Raw genomic sequence first — 18,851 nt, forward strand, 5'->3', positions numbered from 1 at the left:
CCCTGGTGGCAACCAGTTCATCAAAGAATGTCTCACCGACAAATTGCTTTGTCGATGAAGACTGTCTGTTTCAGCAACACATCTTGCCACATTTCATAGATAGCTTCCTTTTCATGACAGCCTTGAAATTGATTTTTGTTAACATGAATATCGCCAGACCTCTTTAGGATCGAAGCTCGGCCAACAGCGCCCCATATCCGCCCTTTTGATTGCTAGCATAGCTTTCTAAAAAGGCTCACTGCAAGTTCAAGCCCAAGAATAGATTTATTATCCCCTTGCAAAGGAAGGGGTGACTGCACAAAGCGCGGCCTGTTTGGAATTGTAGCTTGCTGTCACGGTGCCAATCAAACATCGCAACAGTAAAGGTTGCGCAATGAGTGTTGATAAAATGTGCACTTATGAAAAAGTTGTTCATCAAACATGCATAGATAAAACGATAGCACCATGGGCTTCCTTCTGAAATTGCAAGGTATTAATATGAGGTTACTAATGTTGCTTCCTCCAAGAAAAGTTTGAACTAGTAGCTAGCCACGGCTGGCATTCCGCATCGACTGCTATCTGTGGACTGGATGCCGTGAAATTACAAAATTACCTATCTTTGGTGGTGCATGCAGAGTTGCAGAAATTATTAAAAAGCAAGCAACGACATCACACTTCAGCCAATCCCGATCCTCTGTTTACGTGCTCTTTAACAAGCCAAGATGTCATAAATGTTCTCACCCCTTCGGAGAATTTCCCTGTATCCAGGTTGTGGTAGACGCGGCTCTCTTCAGCCCTGTAGGGAGCAGAAAAAAAAGACGTCCTCAAGTAAGCAGGAGTGCACAAGAGATAAAACCAAGAGCAAAATTGAATGTGTTCTGAAAGTGGGACCAGCTGTATTAGCTTGAGATATTTCATAATGAGCCCGAACTAACCTGATACATGATAAGCTGGCAGGACTGAACCTGAAGTAGACGACATTCAAACACGAAAAAAGAGAGATGCTTAGACCGAATCAGAAAGAGTGAAACTGTTTTGTAGATAAAGAAAACAATGCTACAAAAACTATAGGTATGTTAGCAGTGTTTTTTACACTGTAGCCTTTGCAATGGCTCCCCGAAACAAAGGTAGGACTTATGAGATCTTACCCAGATTTCTGACACTTCTCTGGCAATCCATTAAAAGGAATGCAGGACTGACTCTCAATTCATGCAGACTGCTTTTGTAATATCCTACCGCAAGAATGCACAACTCTGATGACAAAAATGCTTATATTGAGGCCACATCTGTGGCCTCAGGCCTAGAGCCTAGAATAGGCCATATTGCTCAAACCAAAGCTAGAGCATATCTAAGCACCATGTTCCCAAATGTTCTCGTGTTAGAGGTATGGTGAACAACTAAGGCACTTTTTTTATTTCTTATTTCAGAGTGCCATTTTCCGAGCTACCTAGAACAGCGAACAAAAAGCTCAATCGCATGGTCGTCTGAAATAAAAGCTTTTATAAATTTGTTTTTAGAGCCTTTTCAAAAGTTTGTACCAACACCCGGCCACCATTGCTTGCTCACATACTCTGAGCATGTAATGGACACGGCAGTTGCGTCAGCGTTCGGCGTGAACTTAGGTCATATTGCAAATGAGCGCTCTGTCAGAGTTCGTCGAGGACTCGGATCCAATCACAGGCTTCGTGATTGGATTCGAGTCCTCGCCGTGTCGATTGTACCACGTAAGTGAAAATAGATTATGTATATAATATTTGAAAGTATGAAAGATTGAGCCCGACAAAGTCAGAAATCAAAGACCACCAACAAGGCATTATATACTACTGGCATTTCTTGGGGACCCCATGGTCAACACCTGTTCACTTCATGGCTGAGAGAACTACCCTGGGCGCAGGCTGGGGACATTTTTGTCTGGAAGCTTCGTTGGACAGCTAGTGCACTAGTACCCGAGTTACACGGGCGCTCTCAGCTGCCATTGAGTCCAACGACAGTCGAGTCCATCGCGATAAGCCAAAGTTACACGGCAGCGCCAACCGTCATTGAGCCGCTAATGACAGTTGAGTTCGACTGAGCTCCCCCACCTCAGTTCAACCGAACGGACTTCCCCAACGGAGGTAAATTGGCACCTGTTCGCGGGACCGCTGCCAGCAACCATTGTTTGTGAGGCACTTACTGTTTCGGAATTCAGGGGGAGGCGTCTAGAAAGAATCGTAGCAGCAAAATTCTCGGGAAGGAATAAATTTAGGCGTCCGAGCTGCCAGTGATAGCACCCGGCTAGCCGGCAAGATTCCAAACGAGCAAAAATGGCGGAGGAACCTGCTGCATAAATAGACAAATAGTAGTGGGGTACCCATCATAGCGGGCAGTAGCTTGTACCACCTAGCCTAAAATATGTGCAACCTAGCCCTGAATCTGTTTTGGTACTCGTGTAAATGCCGCTAAAAAGCAACAAGGTATCAAACATTTAGTATGATCTACTTAAAATAAATAAAACGTGTGTCTCCGAGTCAATTACTATAAAAATTTGACTGATCACACGGCTCAAGAACCAGTTTCGTGCTAGCTTTAACTGGGTTCTAGAGAGTTGAGTTGAGTTGAGTTGAGTTCAGTCAAAGGTAAGGCCGATAAATGTCTTAGACTCAACGATAGTTGAAAGTGTACGTGTAACTAGGGTAACTAGGGGACTGGCTTCCCTTAGAGAAAACTAATACGTTTGAAACACGTTCAAATGAATTTCGAATGCATTTAAGTGTATTTTTTATTTTCAAATACATTAAAATATACACTACAATATATTTTTAAAAATGTATTTATAAAAATACGTTAAAATATGCGTACTTAAATATACTCCAAGAACATTTAAATGCATTATTGAAGATGTTAGTATATTAGAAATGCATTTCAATATATTTTTTTCAACATGAATTAAAATCGCTCGGTATTAAAATATATTTCTGAAACTATATTTAAATATACTTATTAAAATGCATTTTTGTAAATGAGAACTAAATTTATGCAGATATGTTTTTATACCCCCCACCCCCCTTCCAAAAAAAAGTTTACTTACTTTTGCCATGTGCCCCAATCAAGTCGTGCTGTCTTAATTTAGCCTAAGGCAACAGCACGGACACCCTTCGGGTTTTAATGCGTGGCACCATAGCAATTGGTTAAATTTTTCTTCCGTCCTCTAATTGTATTTAAAATGCACATACTGTATAGTGGAACTATAAGTACCATTTATTTTGTGTCTAGCTCGAACATGAGTACAGGGATTATATATTGGAAAAACACTGACCATAAAATAGTGAATTTTGTGCTGCAAACATAGTACAAGACTTTTTTTTAAATCCTTAATTGGCTTGTGTTGTTTGAGCAATTACAATTATTTACAAGTAAAAATGCACACACCTTAATTTTTGGTTAAAGCGTAGTAGCATTTTTGAAAAAAAAAGAAGAAAAAATTAGTGTTCAAAAATAAATATCCAGGACAATTCTAAAGCTCTGATTTAGAATCAATAATCCCAACAACAAACAGTAATCATGAAATGTTTATTGAATCTTTGAAGGAAGACAATGATAGAGTAATGATATCAAATTTGAACACAAAAAACCACAATAGGCAGAAAATAACGCTTAGTGTACAAGACGGCATCTTTTTCCAATTATGTACAATGCAAAAGTTTCGTCACCAATAATCGAGCTGGCCAGTACACACAGGCACCACAGAACATAATAAACATATCAATTCACTCACAAGCAAAATTATTTGACACATGAAGGTACAAAGAGGAATCCACTTAGTCGATAACTGAAAACCTTATAAGTTGATAAGTATTATAAAATATTTACATACTTTTTAAAACTACAGTCATGATATACACACAAACAAGAAAGGCAACTACACAGTCACACTGTAAGTCTTCACGACCAGTTGTATAATTTCAACATGTAGAGCAAAAAGGAGGAAGGCAGACAAGCTCATTCCTTACAGACAGATGTTTGAGAAAACTGCGAGCGGGATATTGACACGAGCTCATGAGCTTTCTTACGACGCCTCTGATGAGAAAGCTGAAAAGATGCCTACACAGTAAAACCCCAAGTCCTAAATTCCTACGACTCTCGCACCAGTAGGAGGGTTTATATACTAGCCAAGGTGCTCGCAATATGACGGAAGCTTATAACAGCGAGGGTATTTGTGTGACCAGGATTTCGGTTGCACATCAAAATATTCTGTGGAGGGCTCCCATCAAACACAGCAAGTGCTTGAATAATTCCAACTGAGCCATCCTGCAGCTGAGCGGCACAGTTTACCCTTTTGGGCATCCTGTATGTTTCCGACAGAGAATTCCATTGTTCTGGAACCTGTTGTAAAAAGTAATATGTTGTGGTAGGAATCCCAGGTGGTCTTCTAATGTAACTTCCAGCCTGATATCGGTACCAAAGAAACTCTGTCGCCGGTATACGACTACCTCCCCAGAAAGCGCCACCCCAGTCCTATACCCACGGTCTGAAGGCGGACCATCCTCTGAAAAAAAGGCCCTTCCTTCTGGTGCCTGGATTCTGTCCGACCAGAGAGAAAGGGGCTACCACCAAGCAAAGGTACGAGCAATCTTCTCAGCGAAACACTGTGTGCCAGAGTAGTAGTTCAGTAGAACCGTGTTCCGCCCTTCAAAAGGAAAACAAGAGGTCGCCCACAGCGGGCCCCAGGCTTCCACCGAGTCAGTTAGGTGAAGCAGCTGGTGAACGTTGTACGACATGTTCGCCGTGCCATACAACGCACCCATCTGCAACACAAACTTCTCCAGCAGAGCCCATGCCTCGTGGAGGTTTCGGTCTGTGATTTCCTCTTGAAGTAGCATGACAAAACTGTAAAATGCTTAAAAAACTGGCGTGGTAAAATAGGCTTCAGTACAACATACACATAGAAGAGCAAGAGGGCTCGCAACTCTGATGCCTTCCAGTAGGCCCTGTCCTCGAACTCCCTCGGGGTGCGGGTGACTTCTGTCGGAGCAGAGACGGCTAGCAGCAAGCTCCTTAGTTGTGACACCTTTGTTCCAATGTACCAAGGACAGCCGTGATTCTCACTTTCAAGCCACAACCGAAGCAGCTGTCGCATGACGCCAAGGCAAGCGCAATGCTGGTAGTCCGGAATGAAGCCGTCAACTACATCAAACCGAGGAAGGGTCATTGCAACACAGGGGCCTTTCACTCCATTAACAGGCACTACAGAAGTGCCCTCTTTTGCCTCTCCTGAATGCTTCAGAGCAGTTCTCTGCTCTGGAACTGGATCTAAGTACCCATAAGTGGATCCTCCCGGGTGGTAGCACCAACCGCAGCCATGAAAACCGTTGAACTGTTTACAGTTTCGCACTGCACACCGAGCAACGGCGTCCACAGGGCATGCTGCTGCAAAGACTCTTACATTAACTGCCACTCCCTGCTTTATACAGCGAAATTCTGCAGAGAGCTCCTTCAGCTCCTCTGCAAAAGGTGTCTGAAAGGTGGTCATATTAGGTTTAGAAAAACCAAACCAGAGCGCAGGCATCAGCATGTTATGCTTACGCACTGCAGGGTCCAACTGCAGGATCTTGCATTGTACAGGCCAAATGTCGAAACTAGACTTTTCGAATACCCTGATCCCATCAGTGTTCCACAACAGAGAAATATCGTGACTGGAAAAATTAGATGAAATTCTTGCATGCTCAATGCCACCCGCCACGACTCTAATTGTGCCCCCTCTGGTGTTTTGTGGAAGCCACTTGAGGTTTTGCTGTGCAAGAATGCGCTCAATCTGCTCCTTTAAAGGCATCACGAGAAAAAAAGGGCAGGAAACCAAATCAACATCTCGCTCACAGTTTTCACAGCGAGCCTGACTCTCACAGTTTGCTTTTCCCAAGCACCCCAAACAAGTGAGGCAGTAGAAGTGCTTCTGTGCACCAGGCACGTCAGCCCCCAAAGCCTTTAAAAGTAGGTAGTTTGATCATACCTTTCCTGGGGTGATTACATTTTGCATATCCAGCAAATCTGCTATACCTTGATCGCTAACTTTGTGGCGCATCACGCAGGCCATCAGCAGGGCCGCAATCTCTGTCCTCTCATCAGCAAATGGCGAAGTTCATTGGAGCTCCATCAGGATGTGGGTCCTAAAAAAAGTATCAAAACAATCATCCACACACCTCCGCGACAAAAAAATTCTTGTTTGTATTGAATTTCAACAAAGTGCACCTATATGCCACCATGAAATAGCTTGATTAATTAAAACTGAATCACTGTGGCATTTATTTCCTAGTGATTTTCTATGTGTGAATAACCAAACATCTGCACTTTGGTTGCTACAGGCTACAGTCCAGGAAAAAGTCTAATATGCATGAATGCCCATTCAGATAGAATTAAGTGTATGGGTTATACTCACAGGGTAGGCTGATTGCATTGCCAATTAATCATGTCTGAGTAACAGGCTTAAGTTGAGCTAACAGAATACATGTCATTACAAAGAAGTCAGTTTGAACATGAGAAACAGAGAGAGGGAACATACGTATGTTAATTTCCTCTGTATGTGTTTGCCTCGTGTTCAAGCTGAAATTGTTGCAATGTCAGAGTAAATAATATTCTAGGTTTGCAGATCAGTGTAAATACTGTTTTGTCTTTGAAGGATATTCAGAAGTATTTCTTGCTGCTAAGGAAGCACAGATGTATCGGTGACTTGCAATTATATCTTAATGTAAACTTCCTCAAGACACATTTATTTAGGATTTAGTTTAAAGAGGGGGAGGAAGAGTTGGGAAGGGGGAGGGGCTCAATCCTTTTGCGTACTTTGGCCAGGCACTGTTCTGTTCCGGCATATTCGTTTGCCTCTGGGTTGTTACACTGCTTCTCAATCCGTCACGTTCCACCGACATACGCGTTTTGCTCAGCAGCGTGCTCTGCAGTGAGGGTGTTCACTAAAACGTGCCGACACGCGAAATGGTGACCATATCAAGAAATCGTTCCCATTTTTTTCTGTTATCTCTACTCAAAGCTTGACGAGCTTTAATTAGAGTGCTTAAAGCATGTAGAAAAAAACAAAAAAAAACACCTGCATTTATTGGTCGGACATGCCCTAACACTGAATGATACAGCAACGAGACCGCCTTAGCTAGCAGCGCGTCGCCGCGTAGTGAGTGAACGAACATGCCATAAAATTACCAGTGCCGGGCCAGAGCATGCAAAAGAAACTTGCCAGCACAGATGTCGGCAGCAGTTGCCACAGCAACGCGTTCCTGCTGGCCCACCCCTCCCATGGTATCCAAATTTTTGCTACCATTTGTATTATAGTCTGCATACCACCCTGTGCTGTTCCACACCTACTGGGTAAAAAATGTTGAACCGAAACCAGAGGAACAACACAGAGAAATCTGGTATCAAGTGTCTTTTAAACAAGAGTATTTTTTGTGTTTCTGTGGTTAAGACACGTGTTTTTGGACTTTGTGTTAATGAAAATGTCCCTTGGCCAGCTTATCGGTTCTCGAACATTTTAAATTATTTGTCATCATTGCACATGACTGAGAAAATGACAAGATGGGGAGCCGTAAAAGGTTTGTTCTAGAACAAAAAAAAGAAGTCGAATTGAAGTCCTAAATTTTTCTGACAGATGGGCCCTTATAAGATTGTTTCAATAAAATTTCTAGGCATCCAAAAAAAAAAAAACGCTTAGCAACCAATCAACAATGCTTACTTGGTTATCTCCCGTCTCTTCTCTTCTAAAGCGTCGGTGTCTGGATCACTTGCTACAGATGGAGGTCTTGAGACTTCTTCCTGATGTGATAAAATAGGAATTCATGAGACCAACAGACCTACATGGTTGAATACAATAGGGCATTCTTATAGTTTTTTTTCCTAGTTATTAAAGCAGGCCGCAATGTTACCACCCCAATAAAATTAGTAAAAAGCTTGTTGATAAAATGTGCTTTCAAAAGAAAAACTAAATGAGAAAAATGTAACATAATAAAACATTTTTTTCCCATTAATTTTTTTCTTCTGCCCTTTCTAGGCTTTATACCCCTGCTTCCCTTCTCTCCCCCTTATGTGGGTTCCCCTTTGCCTGCTACAAGTATTGAACAGGCAAAGAAGTGTCATTGAGATAAATGCTGCTGCGAGTTGAGAATTCTCATTCTATTTCATACTTTTCTTAAATTTTTTTTAGCTTTATTACCATTTTGGCTAGCTATTTTGTAACAGTTTATGATATTTAAAACACACATCATGATCTGTCACACTTCATGAAGACTAAACAGCAGTGAGTCCTCGCCACTACACAAGAGCACTCTTTTCTGCAGTGCATATTCCAAATGGACCGATGCTCACAAACCCAATATTCGCTGAGTATTACAATCACTCGTTTTTATGAAATGATCACTTGATGTTTCCTACTCCTGCACAGATTGCATTCCGACAAAAACAGTAGTTTTTGCACCAACACTAGAATGCATGAGTGGCGTCTGCTACAAAACAGGGAAACTGAGAGTGGCACAATAACTACTTGTAAGTCCTGCCTTCTATGCCAAATGAAATCATATGCAAACCATGTACACACATTTTTATGCATGTTCAGTATGATATGAGCTGATCTGTTCTTGTAAAATCCACAAAACTGAAGATATTCAGGTTTGCTATGCACAGAAGTGTGAAACACTTAAAACGTAGCCTCGAAGGATACACTATCCCTGTATACTTCTAAATCACAATATATGTAATCTAACCAGGTTTATACGAAAAATAAAACCGATCAAATCAATCTGTGTCAGTACAGTAGTCCCAAGGGTCACAATCTTACTTGTGCACCTCTCAGCTCTTCCACGGGACACCCATTCACATCTGTACCTATAGCCAAGGCACGCTCTGGTTCAACCTGGTTTTATAAAGGAAAAGCTGATCGGTTCAAGTTTTTCTTGTGAACATAACATGCGCATCCTGTGCTTTTGTATGTGACAGTTTTTGTGCAAGGACACTTAGGTTCAGAGGTTGCACTGCCTTTAAAGGGGCCCTGCAATCCTAATTAAGCGTCGACTTTTTTTGCAGTTTCCACATCTCTTGTGTTTCAAGCAACCCAGCAGGTACGGAGAGAGTAACTAAATATGAGTGCGTCATATTTTAACCGGACGACGCAGAAGCCTCCTTCACCTACGGGGGCACCCCGTGGTACTGAACGCGCGCAGCATGTGACAGCATCGCGACATTGTCGGTTTTGGACAGCTCCTGCCTTACGACCGGTCAGAGCCACTAAAAGCCGTTTATTTTTTTAGTCGAAATACAAAATATAAGTGGCGCGAACCATTTGAATTACTTACGGTCATCGACATACTTGCCAGCAAGCGGTGGAAAAGGCGGCGCATACTAGGAACTGGTAGTGGGATCGGGCACTGACGCGCACCACGCATTGCTGTGAGCGGTGAGCGTAGAAAGGTCCCGGATATATGCGGCGGCGTTGCAGTCGTATGGGCTTGAGGATCCAACCAGCCGAGCGTTCCAAAGGCCTGCAAGCAGGTTTGGTGGTTTGGCAGCGCGAAGTGGCTCCCTTTCTGAACTGATCTTTACCCCGTGTTTGTGGTCGTTTGTGGCCAATGAAGTATCATTCCGAATTAGCGTTTAGTCGCGCAGCAAATGCAATGCGAGCCGCCCCGGCCGCTCGTTTCATACAGCTATCCAGAGCATGCTTTAGTGGTACCCTCTCAAGCCGTCGACATGGAAGCCGGCAGCCGTGAGCACTCGCTGAGCTCACTACCCCTTCTCTAGTTCACGGCCACTCAAGCCAGAACCTACGAAGTCATGAAGGAAGTCATTTTTTGCTTCTTTTTGTAATTTTAATTTGCCTATAACTTTTAAAACAGGGTGTCCAACCAAAATGTTTTTCATTCCGGTTTTTGTTCCAGTTCAGGGAAAGCGGTTCAGCTCCGGTTCAACTCCGGATTGATAAAATAAAGGTTCAAACCGGTTTGAATCAGTTTGTACTCATATGCTACAAAAACATTTAACGACAGCTTGTTCGCATGCATAGTTTATCTTTTATCCCAAAAGATAAGCTATGCATGTTTTATACAAGTGTTACATATAAAAAGCAAAGGCTAACATTACTGTGTGGATCGAACGCGCTAGTGCTGGGGCATTTCGGGGTGTAGGTAAAAGCGCAGTTCAATGTCAGGCAACCGACCGAAGAAGCAGGACGTCGTCAAGCATATCCGGGGAAAGATGGCACCTTTGAGACGATAGAACAAACTTCAGTGCAGAAAACGCTCGCTCCACGCTGACCTGGGCAGCAGGCACTCTCAGGGCTACTTGCTCCAATCCGCAAAGTTCTGGATGGCGTTCCCGTCATTCCTTCCAAAACTGTAACACGTTAGCGCGCCTTGAAAGCCGCCGCTCCTTGTCTAGCATTTCCAGGAGCAATGCCATATCAAGTGGTTCACCTTAGTTAAACATATAAAATAACGCAAAAAAGACAAGAAGAAGTATACAGGACAAGAGCTATTAAGTGGGCTACTGGTACCGCGAATGTGCACACCAGCCTCAACCTTTCTTTCCTTGAGGAGCACTTCCGGTGTGTCTTCCGGATCTTCTGAAGCCGCTGCAGTTTTCAGAAGGAGTAGAACCTTGCTCGCATTGCAGAGCTGTGATCCGCCTCCAAGTCTTTGTCAAATGCAACGTGGCTTGGCACTTTTGCTCAGGGGGGAGAAGAAGGCGGTAGCGGGGATCCATGTACACTGCTCCACAGAAACATCCGTGTCAAGAAGTTGTCGCTCCCTCTTTTCTATTGACTGGACAAAGGCCTTGGCTAACGGCGAGGATATCTTGGAAGTGTCCATGAAATATGTCAGCCATGCTCCGTAGAAACCTCCTACAGTGATCTGTTCCTCCTGCAATGTCTTCGTCGCCACTTCTGCAAGCGAAGAGATACTGCGAGCATTTCAACTTCCGCCCAAACGTCTTCAGTCGACCCGGAGCTCTCTTCTTTTCAGAACAACCCTCCAGCGCTCTCTCTCTCTCTTGCTCCCCCTCGCTTGTGCAACGAAGGCCAGTTAACAATAATTGTGTAAATGTGCTATTTTTATTTTAAAAATAAGATGGATTGACATTGTGGTGCCCCTTAACTCTATACCACTTACTGAGTCACGTGCGTAGTGACGACCATTGACGGGCATTAGGGGACTCTGAGACATCTGGTCTTGTTTTGAAGATCGCTGTCGGCAGCAGCGGAGGAAGGGAAAGAATACTTTTGTTGACTTCGGGTAAATGGCACCACTAAAACTTGGAGTGATAAAAGTGAATTATACGAGACCTTTTTCTATTTATTTACGTTCAGACGACAACACTTATAAAAATTTAGCCCTTATAAAACAGATACTTGCTCAACTTGAGAATTCGATACACTGACACCTAAAGCGCGACACAACCGTAGTACCTGTGGTTGTCACACGCGGTTGCAGGTTGAAAATTTTTCCCCATTTTCCTTTGCAATTATTCAGCCCAGTCTCAACATTTCGAGAGAACACGGCCTGTTTTCTCTTACCTGTGCTAAGGTAAACAAAATAAAAGTAACACGCTGCAGATTCTTTCAATATTAAAATTGTTTCATGACCCCTTTAACTCGATGAGACAATGACCTGATGTCTGCCTGACCATTAATTTCCTTTTGACCTGTGATCATCACAGTAAAATCTTATGCAGTGCGTGAGACATATCTGAGCGGGCCCGATGTGCACCATCATTGCCGAGTTCCTGGCTTTCAAGTCAATAAATAAAAGATATTTACTGAAGTAATGCCCTCAAAGCAATATGTATTTGTGAAACTTGACACCCCTGCTAAGTCTTGTCGTCACGACCAGTCGCATAGTAGGACCGGTCTGCCCTGTCGTCACCCGCATGTTTTTGGGGCAGAAAATCTTCACCCCTGTTTTCTGTGTCATGCAATGGCAAACAAATATATTTGGTTTTATGTGACGTTGGCCACTGCTTGACAAGTGAGCACAGCTCCTGCCTGAAGTCGATGTTGCAAAGCAGACAACACACTATTTTCTCGACTGCGGGGTGACCCGAGGCGGGTGCAAAATGCTTGTGGGCGGAGCTTCTATTGTATTTTTAAGCTACACTCAACAGTTTCCTCCTCATGTCTATCTGTGTGTACATCTCTTTATAGGTGTTTTCAATGAAGTTGCCATACATCATCGCATTTCATTCAACAAGTGAATTCACAAATGCATGCAGTTCTGGGTCTGAAGGAATGTGTCCAAATTGAAGGAGGAAAGTTCTTAAGGCGGTGTTTTTACGCCCAACAGGGTGCCGAGAATAAATAAATTACCCATGTATAAGGGTAACGACAAACAGTGGTTTATATGTGTCAGTGCTGTTTTGGCATACATCTAAGCGTTCCAGTTTTTTTTTTCTATTGTAGCAATAACTCCTGCTTTTGTACCTGGCACGAGTCCTGAGCCTCTCCTGAGAGCATTTCCCAGTCAGTCCCGTGGGCACCCTTTAACTGAAGAAATCAAGCTTAGGCATCAGCCAACTTCACTAATATACAGTAAGCTGCAGCAGCGATCCATTCGCGAAGTGAGTTATTGTTACTTCGGTCAAGAGTCAGCGCATTTTCGTTTGCTTATTTGACATTATGCTAAAGTTCCGCAGAGAGACTTCTCGGCATTGAGAAATTTTTCATCAGCTTGTGAGTCCACGACTGGGCAATATTTTGGTGTTTTGCACCAACAAAAAAATAAAATATCTGCGGTCTGTTTTGTTTTTTTAGTACTTTTTTTTTATTTATTGGTAGATGTAATTTTGCTTGCGGCAGCAGAACGGGCTGAAATTTCAGAGAGTGCGGGTTGTCGATTCTTTAGTTTGTGAAAGAGCAAACACTTGCAACTTATGCCTGTGTTCCGAGCACTTTGCGCTACAAACTTATTATGTAGGAGACAATTTACACATTAACGGACTTCGTCTTTTTATATCGGCAAATTACATTTTGTAGCAGACGATTGTTCGTTGGTGTTAGCAAATAGATCCATCTCCTAACAATATTTCAGCTCGATCCGCGAGAGTCAGCTTGCGTTCACCAGGGAACCAGGGACGAAAACTGGATGTGCTGTCAGCTCGATTACTGATCCTATCAAAAGCTCTCGTAGTGCTGCAGATGTTGGTATCACAAGTGCTAGTTCCATTACGCACAGTGAGCTAACCGCAATGGTACGCGAATACCGGTCACACACACACACACAAATATTTACTTCTCTGGCGTGTAGTTCTCGGTCGCCGGCAAAAACAGTCTCTTCCGAAGCCTCGTCATATTCTGGGGAGTTGGCGACATCAGAAGTTCCAACCTCAGGAAAGGCTGCAGATGACCCAGCAGCGGACATTTGCATTCTTCGTCGCCGATATGGTTTTTTCGTGCAGAGCCACATCTTGCTCAAGGTCCCGTTTGTACCTGGAAGGCATGGTTGCGCGTCCTTCCCTCCGATACGGGATGCCAGGGCAGAGCGGCATCGTAAAAAGAAATTAGAGCGTCCCTATTGCACTGGCTGCACGCGCGAAAACGGACTATGCAGCAATTAACAACGGCATTTGCGGTGCTGGCACGTTACTTTGGTCTTTATATCTAGGCGGGGTGTCCAGAGACGACAGAGTCCAGAGCCATGGCCGGGTCTAGGCGTATATTAATCTGTGATACGCATAGCGCGACTACCTCCTATATTGTAACGGTAAATTGCGCCACGTGACGGGTGTGTTTTTTTTATAATTAAGAATATAACTTTTTGAAAAATTAAAGCAAGAGCGGAGACCAGGGGCTTTATCTAGACACTTGGAAAACACGTCGGCGAATAATTCGGCGGCATTGATTGGCCGGCACCGCGCTTGACCTTGGCTACGTCCAATCACAGTGGTGGTATTCTTCGCCGCCTTTTTCACCAAGTGATTAGAGCCCCAGCAAACAATAGTTTGTCTCACCTTTAACATGCATTTGCAATGGTTACGTCCGCATGCAACTGAAACATGGGCGTACCAACCGGGGGACAAGGAAGGCGCATGCCTCCCCCACCCAGTTCTCAGAGAGGGAGGGGGGGGGGGCAAGACACGTGTTTTGCCCCCCCTGAAACAGCCGCCACTGGGCAGGGCAAATACTGTCCGTCGGCGCCCAAGAGATACCACGGGCACCACCCCCCGACCCGGGGGTCTGGTTCGTCCTTCCCACTTAAAGACAGGTTGTTACGCCACTGAACCGAAACGACCGAACCGATCACAAAATAACAACAGCCGTGACTCATGGATTGCTTTGCGAAGCTACCCCTTGCGTCACTTGCCATGCTGTGTATATTATAGGGTCAACAGGATTTGGGGGGGGGGGGGGGGGCTGAAGCCCCAAAAGGGTGTCCTTTATGGAGACCTCATTGCTGCACTGCTGAAACATCCATTTCAGCGAAACCCCTTGTACGCCATTTTATCGACACCGGTTTAGCAAAACCCCTATTGAAGAAATGACGCCGACCTCGACGAACCTTCTTTTAGCTAACTTCCCCTGATGTTCGAAGTTAATCTGAGAAGGCAGGCAAGCGGTTAATGGAAGAACATGTACGTATACATCATAAACCTGTGAGCGTGGGTTGTTATGTCTACCCCGATATGCTTGTCTAGCTTCCTGAAACTAAGCCTGGCGGTTCCCACCAGGCTTGGTGCAATAGATTGAGCCTGAGGTTACAATCCGTTTTCCCCGAGCAGAAAAACCCAAGGTGTGATCGCGCTCAGCGCAGTTTGTTTTCGGCGTAGCTTGCCGAATCGTCAACTTCAGGGATTTTACGTAGTGTTGGCACGTTAGTATTAACCCATACCAATCCTGGGGGGCTATGTTGCACGTTTTGGACTCCCAGGCGACTAGGGAGAAGGAAGTGACGTAGGTGTGAATGAAAGTATCTTATACTTCGTTTCAGCTTCGGTCCAGACGCAGCCGATGCTACAAGCGCGAGCATGTGGCCCAGAACAGTGCTTGCACTGCACGACCGCGCGTGCTTGGCAGGGATGCTGAAAGCCCGGAGCTCGGGCTTGTAGCTTTGGCTGCGTCTGGACCGAAGCTGAAACGAAGTATAGCAGCACCACGCAACGCGTCATCAGCGACTCCACCAATCAACATCCAAAGAGCGTTGTTGACGACGTCACTTCCTTCCCCATAGTCTCCAAAACGTGCAACATAGCCCCTGGAGACTCATTCGCTAAAACGGCATTCAACCGAACTTCATGGACCAAGTTATATCTTGCGCGGTACATATTTCACGTGCACCTGGGTAATCCCTACTGAGTACAAATCACGTGGTATTATTACTAAATGTCTGTCGAGTTGGCAGCAACCCTATTTTGTGCACCTGTCTTTCTTCCCACGTTGCTGAAACAATTGTTTGGCGGCCTTCCTTGTACTTCAGGAAGGCTGTGAGCGTCTGGAAACTGTGCTACGCTACGCTTCGCAGAGATTTGTAGTAGTATGAGTTATTTTTTATCGTATGTTTATCGTCGTAAACAGCAAGGCGACTGTAGGTACTTGAAAAAAAGAAAACACAGAAAGAATAAACACTGAAGACAAGAAGAGTCTATTTTTATAAATCGTTATAAGCAAAAAATGTTGACCCATAACAAATTTTACGATTTTTAACGCAAATAAGTCGGATGGAGCCCAACGCCCAACCAACAACAATCTTGGTTGGGTTGATGGCAACGTTGGGTCGTGGCTAACGTTAAGAGCCAATCCAATCCACATCAATCCACAATCTCTGGTTGTGGGTCTTTTGTCTACCTCTGTTGCGTTCGTTTTTCGCTTGGGACGTTCGAACTTCGAAGTGTCCGCGTTACGATGGACAAGTTCGCCCTGTACAGGTTTCCGGACGAGAGCCTTTCAGTTGAGTCAGTAAAACTCATTCAAAACTTCGACCCAGTAGTGAAGCACAATTCAAAAACGTGGCCCACTTACACCGGGCCAACCCAGAAGAACAATTGGGTAAAAGTGAACTGGCCGAACGAAGACAAGAACAAACGGGCTACAGGGACAACGAAGCTGCTGGCAGCTCAGATCGTGAAGTTCAGCCGTAAGTATGGATTTCAAGTTAACTTTGTAATGTAGATATTACAGCGAAGGCTACGAACCCGTGCTAGCGCGTGCGCCGTGCACTGAAACGGGCATTTCTAGCGCGAGCGCTTTGTCAGCTAAAACTTTATCCAAGCTGCAACGGCCTCGTGCCTGTAGCCCTCGCTTCATATTCGGCTTAAAGGAATACTGAACCAAACAATTTAGTGTCCATAATAAGTGGCGCACGTTCTTTTCACGAGCCAGCAGCCTCCGATGTGCGCGAGTACACGCACCGAAATTGACATCATAGTCCCCCGTTCGCGCTTAAGATGACAGTGAAATGTATCGGCTTCTGGCCAAAGGAGAATAAAGACAGGCTTTCCATCTCTACGAGTGCAAGCTACATGGTTGTTAGATCAATTAATCGCTTACCATTTACACCAGACTCACTGGAGATGAAAAGCTAGTCTTTATTCTCCTTTTCCCTGGAGCCCACACATTTCACTGTCATCTTAAGCGTGAATGGGGGACTAGGACGTCAATTTCGTTGCGTGTGCTCGCGCACAGCGGGGGCTGCTGGCTTGTGGAAGGATCGTGCCCCACTTATTATAGACACTGAACTGATTGGTTCAGCATCCCTTTAAAGGCCTGCTGACATATATCACTGCGCTAAAGACAATTGCAAGCATGACTCGCCAACGGGTGCTCCATGTGTGCAAGCACATGCAGCTTGCGCGTAAACTTGGCTTTAGCAAGTTTGCAATTGAGCGGCCAGTCGTCGTGCGCTAGCAATTGTTTATAAACACTGCACTGACACTGCGCCAAGCTCATGCTGACAGGAGCGTTCCCGGTTTGTATGGCACTGTCAAATGTTTCCGATGGCAGATAGTAAACAGCTGACGACACGGGAACAGCGGTGTATCGGCATTCCACAGCATGTGGGAACCGAACTTAAAGACCGACGACCAGTTCGCGCTTTCCACTTTTCGCCCGCTTCCTCCTCTCCCTCCTACCCTTTCCACCCACGCCCGCCCCTCTTGGTCCCTTCTTTCCATCCTTCGCTTCCCTCGCCCGAATGCGTGGAGAGGAGGGTCTTCTGCCTTGCAGAATCTTGAGTCTGGTCGTCGGCCTTTAAGGGGGCCAATTCATGATTTATGATCTTCGCATGTTGGGGGTCCCCATCGTTTTGTCGCTCGTGGTCATCTTTTTATGGACATATGTTTCGTTGAAACTGCAATGTTCCTCGACACAGCAGCTCCTGCAACATTTCGTTGACAACAACCTTTTTTAAAATCAGATCTGGAAGTTGTTAAAGGCTAGTGTGTGATTCACTGAAACATGTTTACCAATCCTTCGAGACCCTCCTTTCTCTTGCCCTATAAACCAGACGAGATGCAAACAAAAAAAATTGTTGGGAAAACACAATGTTGTGTTCGACGAAACGTTGCATGGTGTGTCGACGAAATAAAGACGGAAAGACTTTCAATGAAACAAACTTTAGGCAAAGTGTCTCGTATTGATAAAACATTGTTTGACGAACAGATTGCCACCGGTCTTTAGCTTTACATATATGTAGAATGCACCAACCGACATATCTCACTGAAGTGTAGGTCAGGAACATCTGACCAATTCTTTTTTAGCATACATCGGACTTTGTTGTATTCATTTGCCTTTGCGAATTTACACGCTTCAGAGTTACACTTGAAAAAAAAATGCAAGACAAAAGCGGGGAAACCTGTCCGTACTGTCCATCAGTTCATCCATCCACCCGTCAATCAAACGAAGCTGCGAAAATTAAAGTTAAACTAAAAAAGAAATAAAGCTTTGAAGCGTTTTTTTAGATGTGTTGCTATATATCATTAGCTCGCTTGGGTAGACCGGAGTTACTTCATAGTTTACTCAGTCTATTGGGCAAGAGATCGAACTATGAGGGGGCGCTCTGGCCCGTTTGTTGTCTCCTCTCTCGGTGTTCACTCAACACAAGGCCTGTGCACATGCGCGCAGGCCTTATGGGCATGTCCGTGTCACCTTCTTCAATGGAGCGTGGGGCACGGTGTAATGTAAAAATACTAACAATAAACGAACTGACGTTAAGTGCCGGATATCTCGCGAATGCAGTCGTCAGAGAATGCGAGCTTGACCCACTTCGGCTTTTAGGCTGAGCTGGGGACCTGGGCATCGTGCATGCTGCGTTGTTCATGCAGCCCGGAGTGGTAACAAACGAGCCCGTCCTCCCCTTCACCGGAGAACACAAACTTCAGCCGAACGCTGGGTCATTGTATTTGTTGTCCCCATCTGTGTAGTTCTAAAGTTAACCGCTTGGGGCCTCATGGTCTGATCTCAATATACTTCGACAGGTTGTCATGTGGCATCTCAGAGCTGTTACCCAAAATATTGCAAGATTTTCTAGTCACAAGGTATGAAGCCTATACTGTGAAGCGAGATTGAGCATATTTCAGAACACTGCCCATATGATTGTGGGTCAGCCAGATCGAATGAAGTGTCGATGGTCAAACTTTCAGAATGTGTTGGGGCTTTTGTTTTGTTCCCTCATTGAGTTTATCTCAGGGCACTTGCTAAAGTCAAGGATGCTTGCAAGTATTTTTGAAGCTGCACACAACCGAGTTTTCATGCTTCGTCAAGTTGGAAAAAGCTGAAAAGTTTAGATTCTGTGCGACTTGCGCCTGTGATGTGAGCATGTCTCAAGAAAGCAAAAACGCAAGTACTAACACTACCTTAGTTCCGCCGAAAGGCAGAGAAACATAAAGTGTTGTCTTCAAACTAACTGTGGAGATAACAT

General features: G+C 44.6%; 1 long non-coding RNA gene and 1 pseudogene across 1 annotated transcript; both read right to left on the reverse strand.

Annotated features, from left to right (window-relative positions):
* Positions 1-4,020: 4,020 nt before the first annotated feature.
* On the reverse strand, positions 4,021-5,786 carry LOC115316642 (annotated as a pseudogene).
* A 55-nt stretch (positions 5,787-5,841) lies between these two features.
* On the reverse strand, positions 5,842-9,528 carry LOC120845410. The gene is made up of 3 exons (XR_005716649.1): positions 9,306-9,528; positions 7,694-7,773; positions 5,842-6,122 (listed from the first exon to the last, which is right to left on the reverse strand). It is a non-coding gene; the product is annotated as an uncharacterized LOC120845410 (long non-coding RNA).
* Between the last annotated feature and the right edge of the window lie 9,323 nt (positions 9,529-18,851).

The sequence above is a fragment of the Ixodes scapularis genome, unplaced genomic scaffold (assembly GCF_016920785.2).
Source record: "Ixodes scapularis isolate PalLabHiFi unplaced genomic scaffold, ASM1692078v2 ptg001158l_1___fragment_5__unscaffolded, whole genome shotgun sequence".
Taxonomy (NCBI): Eukaryota; Metazoa; Arthropoda; class Arachnida; order Ixodida; family Ixodidae; genus Ixodes; species Ixodes scapularis.